General features: G+C 42.7%; 1 protein-coding gene across 2 annotated transcripts in view; it reads left to right on the top strand.

Annotated features, from left to right (window-relative positions):
- The first annotated feature begins 2,966 nt into the window (after positions 1 to 2,966).
- LOC115117730 (ras-specific guanine nucleotide-releasing factor RalGPS1-like) overlaps positions 2,967 to 17,294 on the top strand; it is a 311,343-nt gene continuing 297,015 nt past the window's right edge. For both annotated transcript variants that reach the window (XM_065017198.1, XM_065017197.1), the window contains exon 1: positions 2,967 to 3,291. The gene's annotated coding sequence lies outside the window, so the exon portion shown is untranslated. The remainder of the gene's footprint in view (positions 3,292 to 17,294) is intronic.

Genomic DNA, 17,294 nt, shown 5'->3' with positions numbered 1-17,294 from the left:
GACAGAAGGCAGATCATTCATGTACAGGCTGAACAGGAGGGGCCCCAGTATTGACCCTTGGGGCACGCCCACATCATAGCTAAGAGTGGGCGACAGCTCATTGCTCACACTGACACACTGAGTTCTGCCTTCAAGGTATGGTTTCATCCATCTCAAGGCATCGGGGGAAAAGTTGAACTTGGACAATTTTGTGATGAGAATCTCATGGTTAACAGTATCAAAAGCCTTCCTTAGGTCCAGAAATATTTTTTGTATTAATTTTTCTCTCCAAATGAATGCCAAGACTTTCTAAGTGTATTTCCAAATACATTCCAATAAAAAATAGTTACTTCAAAATGTAAAAGTAATTGAAATACCCTAAATAGTATTTGAATGGTCTGTAAATGAGATTATAGAATGTTGGCTAATAATGACACTGATGGTGGAATTATGTGCTTCTCATTTATGATCATAGTGTATATGTTGATGCTGTTATTGCAGTAGCCACAGATTTTCAAACTACTTGACTACACAAATAAATTGTCGGATAAGGTTCAATCTCTGTGGCACTGGCGCGTTATCTGAGAACGAAGATGATGACATGACCGATTGCACCTGCGCATTTACAGGCTATTTGCATAAGACCTGGTCTGTTAACCTACTGATTGGTTTGTCATGGATTCGAACCGCTGATTAGGCAATGCACCTAGCCGTATCATTACCGTTCTCCTAGCAGCAGGATACCATGCTGGCAGCATGATCGCATATTTATTTTCTTAAAAATAAGAGTCCCCCTGCAAAAACATGATACACTTTGGAAATATTGTTTTTTTTTCTCTGCTGTTTTTCCCACCTTTAAATAAATAAATAAATAATAATAATAATTTGATGTTTACGCAAATACTGATATGTTGAAAGCTATTGTGTAGGCTATATTGAATGAAATACAATAAAAAAAAATATATATATATATATATGTTATTGGATTTACTCAATAGAGTCTGCAAAACTTAAATTGGTCTCTTGTGCTGGGCAATGGGTTTAATATAGCTGACTCCTTACTCGACTTGGCAATGGGTTTAATACAGAATGCTGGTGACTCGTGACCCCACCCCCTCCATTCACTGGAATGCAATACACGGTATATGGAATTCTTACTGGCTTGTAGGGAGGGAACTTATCTACCTGTCTGAGCTAAAGTGGGGTGGGAAATATTCAGTCTCTACTAACCAGATATAGTTAGTTTTGGATGGGGACAGTGTCGTACACATCCAGCAACGTAGCTTTATATGACCTGGTACTATCCATGGTCCTGAAATCAATACACACTCAACTCAAATAATGACCTGGTACTATCCATGGTCCTGAAATCAATACACACTCAACTCAACTCAAATAATGACCTGATACTATCCATGGTCCTGAAATCAATACACACTCAACTCAAATAATGACCTGATACTATCCATTGTCCTGAAATCAATACACACTCAACTCAACTCAAATAATGACCTGATACTATCCATGGTCCTGAAATCAATACACACTCAACTCAAATAATGACCTGATACTATCCATGGTCCTGAAATCAATACACACTCAACTCAACTCAAATAATGACCTGGTACTATCCATGGTCCTGAAATCAATACACACCCAACTCAAATAAAATAATGATCTGGTACTATCCATGGTCCTGAAATCAATACACACCCAACTCAAATAAAATAATGATCTGGTACTATCCATGGTCCTGAAATCAATACACACTCAACTCAAAAAACATGAAGAAAAACTTTATTTTTAATCAAATTGAATTTATTTACAAGTTAAACGTAAATGAATATTAACCAGGCTATTAGGACACAGTGTAACCTTTGATTACGAAGGCATTTTCTGTAGAGTTTAAAAATGTATTAGGTAGTAATTTTCAAACTCATATAAAACATACTTTTACATGTGATTGTGATAAAGTATTCCCAATTCCCTTCATATAATACTACTTTAGAGAGTAAGTCAATGAGAACTTCTAATATTATCTAAGAATAAGTTACTTTAACAACTCTACCCACATGTATAAATTACCTCAATTAACTCGACTAACCTGTGCCCCCCCCCCCCCCGCACATTGACTAATAAAGTTTGATTCGATTTAATAAGATAAAGGCCAATAATCGCTTGTATTTCCTCACAAAATTACAATTTGGAGAGATGGGTTATATGATCCATGAATCAGTCCTTTGGATTAATTGGGACCAAGGTGGGTTTATGAAAACCGTTGGAAAGTTAGGTATAATTGGGTTGATATAACAAGATTTTACTAGGATAATGCCTCAAAAAGATTTTATTTGCCAGGCCAATCGATTGACCTGATGCATTGTTTGGCACATGTCAAGGCTGGCCTTGGGCTGATTTCAATGTGTAAAGCTACCCCATCACAACACCATTAGGTCGATAAACAGGTATGTCAGGACATAATTGTTTCTTTAAAGCAGTTGGCTTCTCAACTAATCAATTGGTAATTGTCTCTTTCGTCAGGGCAAGGCAAGAGTGCATGGAAGTCTAGTATGGAATAGCATTTTTTTCACATTGGAAGCAATGTCTATTACAGAGTATGTGGGGGCCGAATGAAAAGCCAGCAGCAGGCCTTGTGACACAGTCCCCCTCCAAAACTAACCATATTTGGTTAGTAAAGACCCTACTTAGTATTTCCCACCCCACTTTAGCTAAGAGCTAGAAAAGTTTTTCATGTTTTTAAAACCATATTTTGTATTTGTTTTCATAAATCACTTATTGCCTTTTCTTGTTGGCACAATAAAAGTAGCCATTGAATATATATATTTTGAATGAGTAATCCACATTGCAAAGTTTTGAAATGCATGCTTTTATTTTGAAGGTTTGCTCATTACCATATGCAAGTGACGTCATCCTTTGTGCTGCTAGCAGAAAAACGAGTCTTAGCCGTCAGGTTAAGTGCACCTACCTGACACTTCCTGCTGTCGTCGTTATGGGTTTTTCCTTTCATGCGCGTGGATGACGTTTCTTACATATATATCACTGCCATGTTTGTATGCCTTCATCAGATGTATTCAATTAGAATTTCCACGTCCTCCGGCTGAAGCGCTGCGACCTTGGGTATTAACTCACATTTGGAGGAATATTGGTTGCGGGGTAGTTTAGCCTGCATACGATAGGCCTACTACAAAGATTGGATTGTGATTTGGTGGTTGGAGTTTTTATTTTCGTTTACGTTACCCAGTTGATACAGCAGTGAGACGCAACAGCGAGGGACTGACCCTCGTATTTGTAGAGGTAAGCAACACCTAGGCTACTGCATTTTTGTTTTTCATTTTATTTCGAGCGTGTATCCTATAATAAAAACAACATTTTTTTCTGTGCTCTATCGACTATCATGAACGCGGTGGCATAGAATGTTTACGTCATGACGAGTGCTTGTACAGGGTAAAGGTGATCTGAACGAGAAAGTGGGTGTACATTTGGCCGTCTCGTACGCATACAAATCTGGGCTAGGTCTATGCGACACTTTCTGCATTGTCCTCGTGACTTTTGTTAACGAGATTTATTTGGCCTATTTTGATGACATTGAATGTGTCAACAGTGTCTCTCCACTGTCTCGCATGTAGGCTACAATTGGCAATGCAACGTAAAGATGAATGTGTTCAGGCTACTAATTTATCAAGTGTATTCATTTACGAACCAGTAATTCTGTAACCCTTTCTGCACTTTCCCGGCAGCCTTGTTAGAGGTTTGCTACATCAGCAGTTATAAGATAATTTGACTTATAAATTAATCTACCCATTGACTATTGAAGAATATTACTTTATGCCTCATGAACCTAAACTGTTGTACCCCATCAGAACCGAAAATGTAAGATTGTTTACAAACACTGTTGTAAAACAATGTAAACACACGCTATTATAGCCTCAAAACATGGTTCAAACTATAATTTAGATATCATGGATGGTGAGGCCTTGCATCCACAGCTCTGTCTATGAATTTGAGTAATTACATTTCTCCAGCGCCCTCCATCTGATTTTTACAGGAAGTGGTGGGGAGTAGGCTGCACTTTTTTTTAATTCAACCTCTGATTGGCCCTTTTTTAATTAAGCAGTAAGTATAAAAATATATTACCAACAGCCATTTTTATAATTCCATTTTATACCAGACTACCCTACCTAGGCAACATTTGGATGCCCCTATTATTCTAAGAGGCAAAGTCCGCAATCTGTTCTCAATTTATTATCATGCAGCAAATCTTTAAAACATGTAAATCAAGTTGTTGGCATCTGAGTTTTATGGGTCCATATTGAACGTTGCTTCTGGAGCCTTCTGTTGGACCATAGCCTGGCTACCCCTACTCACCTCACCACTAGTGGAATAGCCACTAGTACCCCTACTCACCACTAGTGGAATAGCCACTAGTACCCCTACTCACCACTAGTGGAATAGCCCCTAGTACCCCTACTCACCACTAGTGGAATAGCCCCTAGTACCCCTACTCACCACTAGTGGAATAGCCCCTAGTACCCCTACTCACCACTAGTGGAATAGCCACTAGTACCCCTACTCGCCACTAGTGGAATAGCCCCTAGTACCCCTACTCGCCACTAGTGGAATAGCCCCTAGTACCCCTACTCGCCACTAGTGGAATAGCCCCTAGTACCCCTACTCGCCACTAGTGGAATAGCCCCTAGTACCCCTACTCGCCACTAGTGGAATAGCCCCTAGTACCCCTACTCGCCACTAGTGGAATAGCCCCTAGTACCCCGACTCGCCACTAGTGGAATAGCCCCTAGTACCCCGACTCACCACTAGTGGAATAGCCCCTAGTACCCCGACTCACCACTAGTGGAATAGCCCCTAGTACCCCGACTCACCACTAGTGGAATAGCCACTAGTACCCCTACTCACCACTAGTGGAATAGCCACTAGTACCCCTACTCACCACTAGTGGAATAGCCACTAGTACCCCTACTCACCACTAGTGGAATAGCCACTAGTACCCCTACTCACCACTAGTGGAATAGCCACTAGTACCCCTACTCACCACTAGTGGAATAGCCACTAGTACCCCTACTCACCACTAGTGGAATAGCCACTAGTACCCCTACTCACCACTAGTGGAATAGCCCCTAGTACCCTGACTCACCACTAGTGGAATAGCCCCTAGTACCCCTACTCACCACTAGTGGAATAGCCCCTAGTACCCCTACTCACCACTAGTGGAATAGCCCCTACTCACCTCAACTCTCACATTTGTTGCATTTAAACTAAACAAACATATAAATGCAACAATGTCAAAGCTTTTACTGGAGTTACAGTTCATATAAGGAAATCAGTCAATTTAAATATGTTCGTTAGGCCCTAATCTATTGATTTCACATATGCATCTGTTGACATGTCTGGTGAATATGCAGACCGTGGAAGAACTGGGACCTTTTCAACTTCCAGGAAGTGTGTACAGATCCTTGTGTATTGGGCCCCTGCATTATCATGCTGAAACATGATGGGATGTCGGTGGATGAATGGCACAATAATGGGCCTCAGGATCTGGTGACGGGATCTCTGTGCATTCAAATTGGCCAGTTAGAAAATGCAGTTGTTTTGTTGTCCGTAGCTTATGCCTGTCAATACCATAACGCCAACATGGGGCGCAGTGTACACAACGTTGACATCAGCAAACCGCTCGCCCACACAACGCCATACACGTGGTCTGCGGTTGTGTGGCCGGTTGGACGTACTGCCAAATTCTCTAAAACGACATTGGAGGCAGTTTATGGTAGAGAAATGAACATAACATTCTCTGGAAACAGCTCTGGTGGAGATCCCTGCAGTCAGCATGCCAATTGCACGCTCCCTCAACTTGAGACATCTGTGGCATTGTGTTGTGACAAAACTGCACATTTTAGTTGCCTTTTATTGTCCCCAGCATAAGGTGCCCACCTGTGTAATGATCATGCTGTCTAATCAGCTTCTTGATATGCCACACCTGTCAGGTGGATGGATTATCTTGGCAAAGGAGAAATGCTCACTAACAGGGATGTAAAAACAAATTTGTGCACAACATTTGAGAGAGATTAAGCTTTTATTTCAGCTCATGAAACATGGGACCAATGCTTTTTATAATTTTAGTGTTATTTAACAGCAACTCAAAGCAACCAAACCAACATGTTTCACTGGGAAATGACTGAATAATGCTGCTCTGACCAGGACTCTTCAGGGTCGAATTGTACATGCTTTGAATGATGAAGCAATGCGATTTGCGTTTTGGACTCCCACCACTGTGAGAGTTTATTTGTAACACACAAACCTGAGCACTGCTGCATAACGGCATTAAGGAGGTGGTGCCAGTTAAAGGATGAAGTTCTATGAGATAAGACCAGGACAAGTATGGTCTGACTATGCATGTATTGTGCTATTACTAAGGAAAGCGGGATATCTAGTGAGTTGCACAATTGAATGCATTCAACTGAAATGTGTCTTCCACATTTGAACCCAAACCCTCTGAATCAGACAGGGGGGGTGTGGCTTAATCCACGGCATCGGTGTCCGGGGAACGGTTGTTATTGTGTGTTCACTGTTTTGCTCAACAGTAGATCGGCAGATTTTTCTACCTTGCCGGCTCAGGATATGAACCAGTGACCTTTTCAGTTACTGGCCCAAAACGCTCTTAACCGCTAGGTTACCTGTTGTGATCTCTTGTCAGTATGAATGTCGATCAACCATGGAACCTGACAGGATATGTTTGTATGATTTTACTAATTGTGTTCCACTAGAGTACGATAGTGATCTGCCCGTGCCATAATGTGCTGTGATAACCAGTGATGTTGATATAACATCCTCTAATGGTCCCCCCCTCATTAAATCTCGTCACTGTTTGGTGCATTCCTTGACTGGTTTGCAGCTGAGAAGAGTGCCATTGTAGTCTTACGCTGACAATTTACATACATTTGTCATTCCAGCCAACATTCCTAAGGAAAGCCCAGTTGACAGCTCTACATATTTACTTTGTTCCATTGTAAATCCATTGTGATGTCACCTGTGTTTAATGATTTGTGTCATTTGTTCCCTCCGTCCACTTGTCCCCGTAACTAGCAAGTTGTGTTGAGCTGAAACGGTTGCCATTGTCGCGTAGTGTTTTTATATATAAACTACTGTGGTGCATTGGGAGAGAAAGTGAAACCAGAGAAACTGGTGACACAGGAAAGAGCGTTTCTCATAAACAATGTTTCTCAAGTTAACAGGAGTTTCATCTGAACTACACAGAGTATTTCCTGTTTTGTTTTTTTCTACAAATTTGGCTTATTATTTAAACAGTTTAGCCAGTGGTTTTATTTTTAATTTTGCTACTTTGATTAATTTGTGATACTGAATGGTGGGACAGTTTGTCACATTTTTTAAAAGGTGAATTTAGTTGTTTCTTAGCAAGTCCAGGTCTGTTGTCTTCTAAATGGCTTGGTCATCATTTATAGATTTAATTGACTGTGTGCACATACCACTAGGGGTTTGTCAATTATTGTTGCTTACTGCAAAGGATCCACCCTTCGGCTCCACTATTTACCCTTCTCATTGCAGTGCTATAGACCTATTCCATTGAACCTGCCCAGCAATCAGTGTATAAAATGTTCAACCTGGCGTTCAACCTATCATCTCTGGCTAATGTCCAAGCTCTCTGAGGTGAGTTTCTTCCAACTACTCCTCCACAGCCACTGGCAGAGCTGCTTTCACCAATCAAATCCTTTCAGATTTGTCAATGGACATATCCAGAATGTTGGCCATGTGCTCTGTGGTTAGACGTATCCAGAATGTTGGCCATGTGCTCTGTTCTTAGACTTATCCAGACTGTTGGCCATGTGCTCTGTTATTAGACCTTTCCAGACTGTTGGCCATGTGCTCTGTTATTAGACTTATCCAGAATGTTGGCCATGTGATCTGTGGTTAGATGTATCCAGAATGTTGGCCATGTGCTCTGTGGTTAGACGTATCCAGAATGTTGGCCATGTGCTCTGTTATTAGACATATCCAGACTGTTGGCCATGTGCTCTGTTATTAGACGTATCCAGAATGTTGGCCATGTGCTCTGTTATTAGACGTATCCAGAATGTTGGCCATGTGCTCTGTTATTAGATTATTAGACGTATCCAGAATGTTGGCCATGTGCTCTGTTATTAGACGTATCCAGACTGTTGGCCATGTGCTCTGTTATTAGACTTATCCAGACTGTTGGCCATGTGCTCTGTTATTAGATTATTAGACGTATCCAGAATGTTGGCCATGTGCTCTGTTATTAGATTATTAGACGTATCCAGAATGTTGGCCATGTGCTCTGTTATTAGACGTATCCAGACTGTTGGCCATGTGCTCTGTTATTAGACTTATCCAGAATGTTGGCCATGTGCTCTGTTAATAGATTATTAGACGTATCCAGAATGTTGGCCATGTGCTCTGTTATTAGACGTATCCAGACTGTTGGCCATGTGCTCTGTTATTAGTGACTGTTGGCTGTGCTCTGTTATTAGATTATTAGACGTATCCAGAATGTTGGCCATGTGCTCTGTTATTAGACGTATCCAGACTGTTGGCCATGTGCTCTGTTATTAGACTTATCCAGACTGTTGGCCATGTGCTCTGTTATTAGACTTATCCAGACTGTTGGCCATGTGCTCTGTTATTAGACTTATCCAGACTGTTGGCCATGTGCTCTGTTATTAGACTTATCCAGAATGTTGGCCATGTGCTCTGTTAATAGATTATTAGACGTATCCAGAATGTTGGCCATGTGCTCTGTTATTAGACGTATCCAGACTGTTGGCCATGTGCTCTGTTATTAGACGTATCCAGAATGTTGGCCATGTGCTCTGTTATTAGACGTATCCAGAATGTTGGCCATATGCTCTGTTAATAGATTATTAGACGTATCCAGACTGTTGGCCATGTGCTCTGTTATTAGACTTATACAGAATGTTGGCCATGTGCTCTGTGGTTAGACGTATCTAGAATGTTGGCCATGTGCTCTGTTATTAGACGTATCCAGAATGTTGGCCATGTGCTCTGTGGTTAGACGTATCTAGAATGTTGGCCATGTGCTCTGTTATTAGACGTATCCAGACTGTTGGCCATGTGCTCTGTTATTAGACGTATCCAGACTGTTGGCCATGTGCTCTGTTATTAGACTTATCCAGACTGTTGGCCATGTGCTCTGTTATTAGATTATTAGACGTATCCAGACTGTTGGCCATGTGCTCTGTTATTAGACTTATACAGAATGTTGGCCATGTGCTCTGTGGTTAGACGTATCCAGAATGTTGGCCATGTGCTCTGTTATTAGACGTATCCAGACTGTTGGCCATATGCTCTGTTATTAGACATATCCAGACTGTTGGCCATATGCTCTGTTATTAGACTTATCCAGACTGTTGGCCATATGCTCTGTTATTAGACTTATCCAGACTGTTGGCCATATGCTCTGTGGTTACCTACACTGGTAGTACTTTCTGTTTTAACATTTTGTGCATTTTCTGAATTTCTCATCTAGTGGTTGACCTTGATCACCTTGCAGCAGATGGTGCAGCATGTGTAGGCAATGGGCCTAATCTGGAGACAATGGGATATGATCAGATTTTAATGAGGAATTATGTTACAAGCTTAACTCTCATTGCATCTGTCTAGTTTGAGAGGCAAAAGTGGGTCGTTTTTGATTTAATCACTCAACCGTGGCGTACCTTCCCTAATATACATGACTGTGACTGTCAGGCAGATCTGGCAATATACTGGCATACTACATATCTCGGTGCAAATGTTATCACATAAACCGGCTTATATTTACGCGATAAGGCGCGAGGTGGTGTTATGGCCGGTAACTCACCAGAAAACTGAAACCGCGAACCACCGCATATAACCATGACAAGGTTTCTGGGAATATGGCTGAATACGAACAGTGCAGTTGATCCCTTTGTAAAGGCAATCGCAGGCAAAATGTCAGTACAGAGACAAAGTGGAGTCACAATTCATTATCTTGCTTCACGATATCCACCATTGTTCCTGTACCCAAGAAAGCAAAGGTAACTGAACTAAATGACTATCGCCCTGTAGCAGTCACTTCTGTCATCATGAAGTGCTTTGAGAGACTAGTTAAGCATCGTATCACCTCTACCCTACCTGACACCCTAGACCCACTTCAATTTGCTTACCGCCCCAATAGGTCCACAGACGATGCCATCACACTGCACACTGCCCTATCCCATCTGGACAAGAGGAATACCTATGTAAGAATGCTGTTCATTGACTACAGCTCAGCATTCAATACCATAGTACTCTCCAAGTTCAATAAGCTCCGGGTCCTGGGTCTGAACCCCGCCCTGTGCAACTGGGTCATGGACTTCCTAACGAGCCGACCCCAGGTAGGGATGGGGTTCAGACCCAGGTAGGGATGGGGTTCAGACCCAGGTAGGGATGGGGTTCAGACCCAGGTAGGGATGGGGTTCAGACCCAGGTAGGGATGGGGTTCAGACCCAGGTAGGGATGGGGTTCAGACCCAGGTAGGGAAGGGGTTCAGACCCAGGTAGGGATGGGGTTCAGACCCAGGTAGGGATGGGGTTCAGACCCAGGTAGGGATGGGGTTCAGACCCAGGACACCGAGGTTAATGACCTTGAAGGGTACTATGGTGTTGAATGCTGAGCTGTGGCCACGCACACCTCCAACTCAATCATCAAGTTTGCAGACGACAAAACCGTAGTAGGCCTGATTACCAACAATGACGAGACCGCCCACAAGGAGGAGGTGAGGGCCTTGGTAGAGTAAATAGCTATTCACTCAACGTCAACAAAACAAAGGAGCTGATCGTGGACTTCAGGAAACAGCAGAGGGAGCACTCCCCTATCCACATCGACGGGACCGCGGTGGAGAAGGTGGAAAGCTTCAAGTTCCTCGGTGTATACATCACTGACGATCTGAAATGTTCCAACGACACAGACAGTGTGGTGAAGAAGGTGCAACAGCGCCTCTTCAACCTCAGGAGGCTGAAGAAATTTGTCTTGGCCCCTAAAACCCTCAAACCTTTACAGATGCACAATTGAGAGCATCCAGTCGGGCTTCATCACCGGGTGCAAACTGCCTGCCCTCCAGGACACCTACATCAAATGATGTCACTGGAAGGCCAAAAAGATAATCAACCACGTGAGCCACAGCCTGTTCACCCCGCTATCATCCAGAAGGCGAGGTCAGTACAGGTGCGTCAAAGCTGAGACTTAAAAACGGCTTCTCGGTCCCATCTCAAGGCCACCAGACTTAAATAGCCATCACTACCCAGCTTCCACCCGGTTACACAACCCTGCACCTTAGAGGCTGCTGCCCTATAGACATAGACATGGAATCACTGACCACTTTAACAATGGACCACTAGTCACTTTAATGTTTACATACTGTTTTACTCATATGTGTATGTACTGTATTATATTCTACTGTATTTTAGTCTATGCCACACCGACATTGCTCAATCTAATATTTATGCATTTCTAAATTCCATTCTTTTACTTTGTATTGTTGTGAATCGCTTTTAAATTCTACTTCACTGTTGGAACTAGGAACACAAGCATTTCGCTACACCCGCAATAACGTCTGCTAAATATGTGTCTGACCAATAAAACTTAGACTGAAATTATCAACATTCAGGGCTCAAACCACTCGGTTTATAATCGGAGTTAGAATCCACTATTCAACAATGTCGTGGTGTGACTGTCAAGAAGGGTGTTTTAGAGTGGGAATTATTTTCAGATATATACGGACAGCTATTAAACACTTCCTGAAGTAGTTCCAACAACAGGTGCCTTACTACCACTGCACCAAGCAGCCTTTACAGAGCTATAAAGTTTATTTTTATTTTTAAATTGAACCAGGTAGGCCAGTTGAGAACAAGTTCTCATTTACAACTGCGATCGGGCCAAGATGAAGCAAAGCAGTGTGAACAGACAACACAGAGTTACACAAACAAACGTACAGTCAATAACACAAGTTACAGAAAGCTAAACCAACAACTACACATACTGAAATTGGATGCATGTCCAATGAGGGAAAAACCTTAGTTTATTTTTTTTTGCCGAGACTTGTATATATTTTTTTTGTAGCATCTGAGGACCTAAGGTGGTGAGTGATGAACATGAAATTCTCTGTGCGGCCATGACGCAGGTGGAGCTAGACCCTGTCAAATCCTCCCAAGTGTTTCTTGTTTGACCAGCGATTTTTTTTTTTTTTTTTTTTTTCCCAGCAACTGGTATTGTTGAATTCGGTTGGCCATTGGCAGGTTTGCGAGGAACAAACTACTGTATTTAGTATTTAGCTTCTAGCCTTTTGAGCTTTTTATAATTTGCATTGTGACGTCCTCGAGTAATGGACAGCTTGTGTCCTAACAAGACAAGCTATTTTTATGTGCCAGAAATGATGCTGTTATGGATGTATACACATTTTAACTAGAAAACAGAGTATGCAAATGGATATATACTTTGCTGTTGTGCTGCGGAGTTGGACGAGACTTTGTTAGCCATAGTTGGCTAGCTGGCAAGCAAGGGATTAGAATGTTGCCAATTTACATGGCAATTGAACAAATTCCTACTGGTTAGAGCGCTATAGAATTGTTTCCTTTGGTTACTGTGGTATAAGCGGGATAAACAGCTCTACACTCTCTACTAGGCCCGGGATGATACCATTAGCATCCCCCCCCCCATGTCATAAAAAAAAAACACGAAGCAACTCATTAGCCCTTTTAAAACATGCTTTTTGTAAAAATATGGTGTGCTATAGCTTGGAAAATAAATGTGCATCTGAATGATAACAGAATGTTTTATCAACATTTAGGGATGTTTTCCTAAATAAGTTAAATCCGCTTTTTTGTTTCCTTGCTACGATACCAAGGAGTAAGGCGATACGGGGTTTGGTTCTTCGGTTCTTCGGTTCTTCTCTACATTACCTTGGACGTCCCCACCACACTATTCGTGATTTCCAGATGATGTACAGTGGGGAGAACAAGTATTTGATACACTGCCGATTTTGCAGGTTTTCCTACTTACAAAGCATGTAGAGGTCTGTAATTTTTATCATAGGTACACATCAACTGTGAGAGACGTAATCTAAACAACAATCCAGAAAATCACATTGTATGATTTTTAAGTAATTAATTTGCATTTTATTGCATGACATAAGTATTTGATACATCAGAAACCTTTGTTTGCAATTACAGAGATCATACGTTTCCCGTAGTTCTTGACCAGGTTTGCACACTGCAGCAGGGATTTTGGCCCACTCCTCCATACAGACCTTCTCCAGATCCTTCAGGTTTCTGGGCTGTCGCTGGGCAATACGGACTTTCAGCTCCTTCCAAAGATTTTCTATTGGGTTCAGGTCTGGAGACCGGCTAGGCCACTCCAGGACCTTGAGATGCTTCTTACGGAGCCACTCCTTAGTTGCCCTGGCTGTGTGTTTCGGGTCGTTGTCATGCTGGAAGACCCAGCCACACCCATCTTCAATGCTCTTACTGAGGGAAGGAGGTTGTTGGCCAAGATCTCGCGATACATGGCCCCATCCATCCTCCCCTCAATACGGTGCAGTCGTCCTGTCCCCTTTGCAGAAAAGCATCCCCAAAGAATGTTTCCACCTCCATGCTTCACGGTTGGGATGGTGTTCTTGGGGTTGTACTCATCCTTCTTCTTCCTCCAAACATGGCGAGTGGAGTTTAGACCAAAAAGCTCTATTTTTGTCATCATCAGACCACATGACCTTCTCCCATTCCTCCTCTGGATCATCCAGATGGTCATTGGCAAACTTCAGACGGGCCTGGACATGCACTGGCTAGAGCAGGGGGACCTTGCGTGCGCTGCAGGATTTTAATCCATGATGGCGTAGTGTGTTACTAATGGTTCTTTGAGTCTGTGGTCCCAGCTCTCTTCAGGTCATTGACCAGGTCATTGACCAGGTCCTGCCATGTAGTTCTGGGCTGATTCCTCATGATCATTGATGCCCCATGAGGTGAGATCTTGCATTGAGCCCCAGACCGAGGGTGATTGACCGTCATCTTGAACTTCTTCCATTTTCTAATAATTGCGGCAACAGTTGTTGCCTTCTCACCAAGCTGCTTGCCTATTGTCCTGTAGCCCATCCCAGCCTTGTGCAGGTCTACAATTTTTTCCCTGATGTCCTTACACAGCTCTCTGGTCTTGGCCAATGTGGAGAGGTTGGAGTCTGTTTGATTGAGTGTGTAGACAGGTGTCTTTTATCAGGTAACAAGTTCAAACAGGTGCAGTTAATACAGGTAATGAGTGGAGAACAGGAGGGCTTCTTAAAGAAAAACTAACACAGGTCTGCGAGAGCTGGAATTCTTACTGGTTGATAGGTGATCAAATACTTATGTCACGCAATAAAATGCAAATTAATTACTTAAAAATCATACAATGTGATTTTCTGGATTTTTGTTTTAGATTCCGTCTCTCACAGTTGAAGTGTACCTATGATAAAAATTACAGACCTCTACATGCTTTGTAAGTAGGAAACACTGCCGATTTGGCAGGCTATCAAATACTTGTTCTCCTCACTGTACATAGCGTTGGTGTTTTATCCCTTTTACTAATGAAGCTGACTCTAAATAGGATCATTTTGGGAAGCCTCCAATGGAATGTCACACTGTCATCTACTGTTACAATTCCCAGGTTGCACAGAAACGCACACCAAGTGTGTCTTGTGTTAAGCTGCTCTCCTTGGGGAGGGGTGCGCCACTGCTAAGGGAATACAGGGGAAACACTGCAGATGGAGGATGCTTACCAGGGAATTGCTTTGGCCTGACTTTCTTTTAAATGTCAATGTACTGCAGATGGAGGAAAGGAGACGAGCGGAGGAAATCACTGAAAACTATTGAGATGCACCCCCATAGCATGGCCTGTTTTTTTTTTCCCCTCAAAGGATGATGAGGGCATCTGTGTTTTGGGACTCTCAGTAGGCATTATTTGGCCAGAGTTTAGTGCTGCAGCCACTCTGACTGACTGGCACCTATGCTGTGTCAGCGAGAGGCTGCAGGCTATGCAGTCCCCCCCCATTGCCTGTCACCCTTATGACCCATTTCTGCCAGTCCAGTGGATACTAGACACGTAATTAGTAAGGCAATGTGGTGCTTGCAAACATCAAAACAGTGACTCGCTCCTGCAGGTTCATGCACTGCAACATCCGTAGAGTACACTACCTCACACAGGAAGTGGCGCTGGTCCTAACCCAGGAACTTGTCCTCTCCTGTCTAGACTACTGTAACTCGCTGGTCTCCCCGCTTGTGCCATCAAACATTTTTATGTCGGCTCTGGGATTCGAGCCAGCAACCTTTCAGTGACTGGCCCAACACTCTTAACCACTAGGCTACCTGCCGCCCTGCAAACCCTTACAATTTATCCAGAGCGCTGTAGCCCGCCTGGTGTTCAACTTTCCCAAGTTACATGTCACCCAGATCCTCCGCACACTCCACTGGCTTCCAGTCGAAGTTCTCATCCACTACAAAACAATGTTGCGTGCCTACAAAGCAGCAAGAGGAGCTCTGGATAAGGCTGCCTGTAGGGTTTGAGCAGAGCCTGGATAAGGCTGCTTCCCTACCTTCAGGCTCTGCTCAAACCCTCCACCCCAACCCCAGAACTCTGTCCTGCCACATCTGGTCTTTTGGCCCTCCCACCCCTACAGGAGGGCAACTCCCTCTCAGCCAAGTCCAAGCTCTTCTCTGTCCTGGCACCCTAATGGTGGAACAATTTTTGTATTTATTTATTTAACTAGGCAAGTCAGTTAAGAACAAATTCTTATTTACAATGATGGCCTAGGAACAGTGGGTTAACTGCCTTGTTCAGGGGCAGAACGACAGATTTTTACCTTGTCATCTCATGGATTCGATCCAGCAACCTTTCGGTAACTGGCCCAACGCTCTAACTAGGCTACCTGCCGCCCCAACAAGCTTCCCAATGAACTCCCTGCCCATCTTCTGAAAACATTTGAAACCCTACCTCTTCAAAGGGCATCTTAAATAATCCCACTTGACTATATATATATATATATATATATATATGCTTCCCCTTACTTGCTCTGACTTTGCTGATGGCTACTTTGAGAAAAAATGTACTTACTATGACTGCGATATGTGGTTCTCCCACCTAGCTATCTGAAGATGAATGCACTAACTATAAATCACTCTGGATAAGGCTGTCTGCTTAATGACTAAAATGTAAATGTGTGTTTTGCATCACTACAGTATTATCCCAGTCTCTCTTGTATTTTGATTGACGTTAACTTAAATCCCCACGACAACCATTAACGTCATGTAAGAGTGTCTGCCCCAGTGGCAGCTGTTTCCATATCTGGCGTGGCAAGAGGCAGCATCGCTTGCCAACTTTAGATGTGCAAGCTATCAGTTTGCAGGCTAACTAGAGCTCTGGTTTTTACGTCCCAAACCGTACATGATATTAATACACACATACACACACACACACACAGCACATCATACTTTTTTTTACAAATGTGTGGTGATATAACTGCATATGATGTGAAATGTCTCCAAACATCATGCAATGCATTTTTCTGATTGTTAACCTCGTATAGATCGTCTTCATGCTAATAAGGAAAACGGCATGTGTAACTAAACACGTGATTTAGGTGTATCTTATATCTTCATTGACTACGCCCTGCTGACACACTGGATGAGGGTGTGTATGGAAGCAAAGTTGAAAGGTCACTTAGTAAGGCTCCTGCTAGAAGTTTAACCCGAACCACAGATTTGGGATCAGCTCTGCCTCCATCACTCCTAACCTCATCACAGGACATGCAGTACAAGTTAAACATGTGGGCACACCTCCTCATTCCAGGATTTTCCCTTATTTTTTTTTTACTATTTATTTTTTTACATTGTAGAACAATAGTGAAGACATCAAAACTATGAAATCATGTAGTAACCAAAAAAGTGTCAAACAAATCAAAATATATTTGTGATTTAGTAGCCACCCTTTGCCTTGAAAGCTTTGCACACATTTGGCATTCTCTCAACCAGCTTCATGAGGTAGTCACCTGGAATGCATTTCAATTAACAGGTGTGCCTTGTTAATTTGTGGAATTTCTTTCCTTCTTAATGCATTTGAGCCAATCAGTTGTGTTGTGACAAGGTAGGGATGGTGTACAGAAGATATCCCTATTTGGTGAAAGACCAAGTCCATATTATGGCAAGAACAGCTCAAATAAGCAAAGAGAAACGACTGTCCATCATTACTTTAAGACATGAAGGTCAGTCGAT

The sequence above is a fragment of the Oncorhynchus nerka genome, linkage group LG4 (assembly GCF_034236695.1).
Source record: "Oncorhynchus nerka isolate Pitt River linkage group LG4, Oner_Uvic_2.0, whole genome shotgun sequence".
Taxonomy (NCBI): domain Eukaryota; kingdom Metazoa; phylum Chordata; class Actinopteri; order Salmoniformes; family Salmonidae; genus Oncorhynchus; species Oncorhynchus nerka.
The sequence above is the reverse complement of the archived record's forward strand: the minus strand, read 5'-3'. Positions and strand labels throughout refer to the sequence as shown.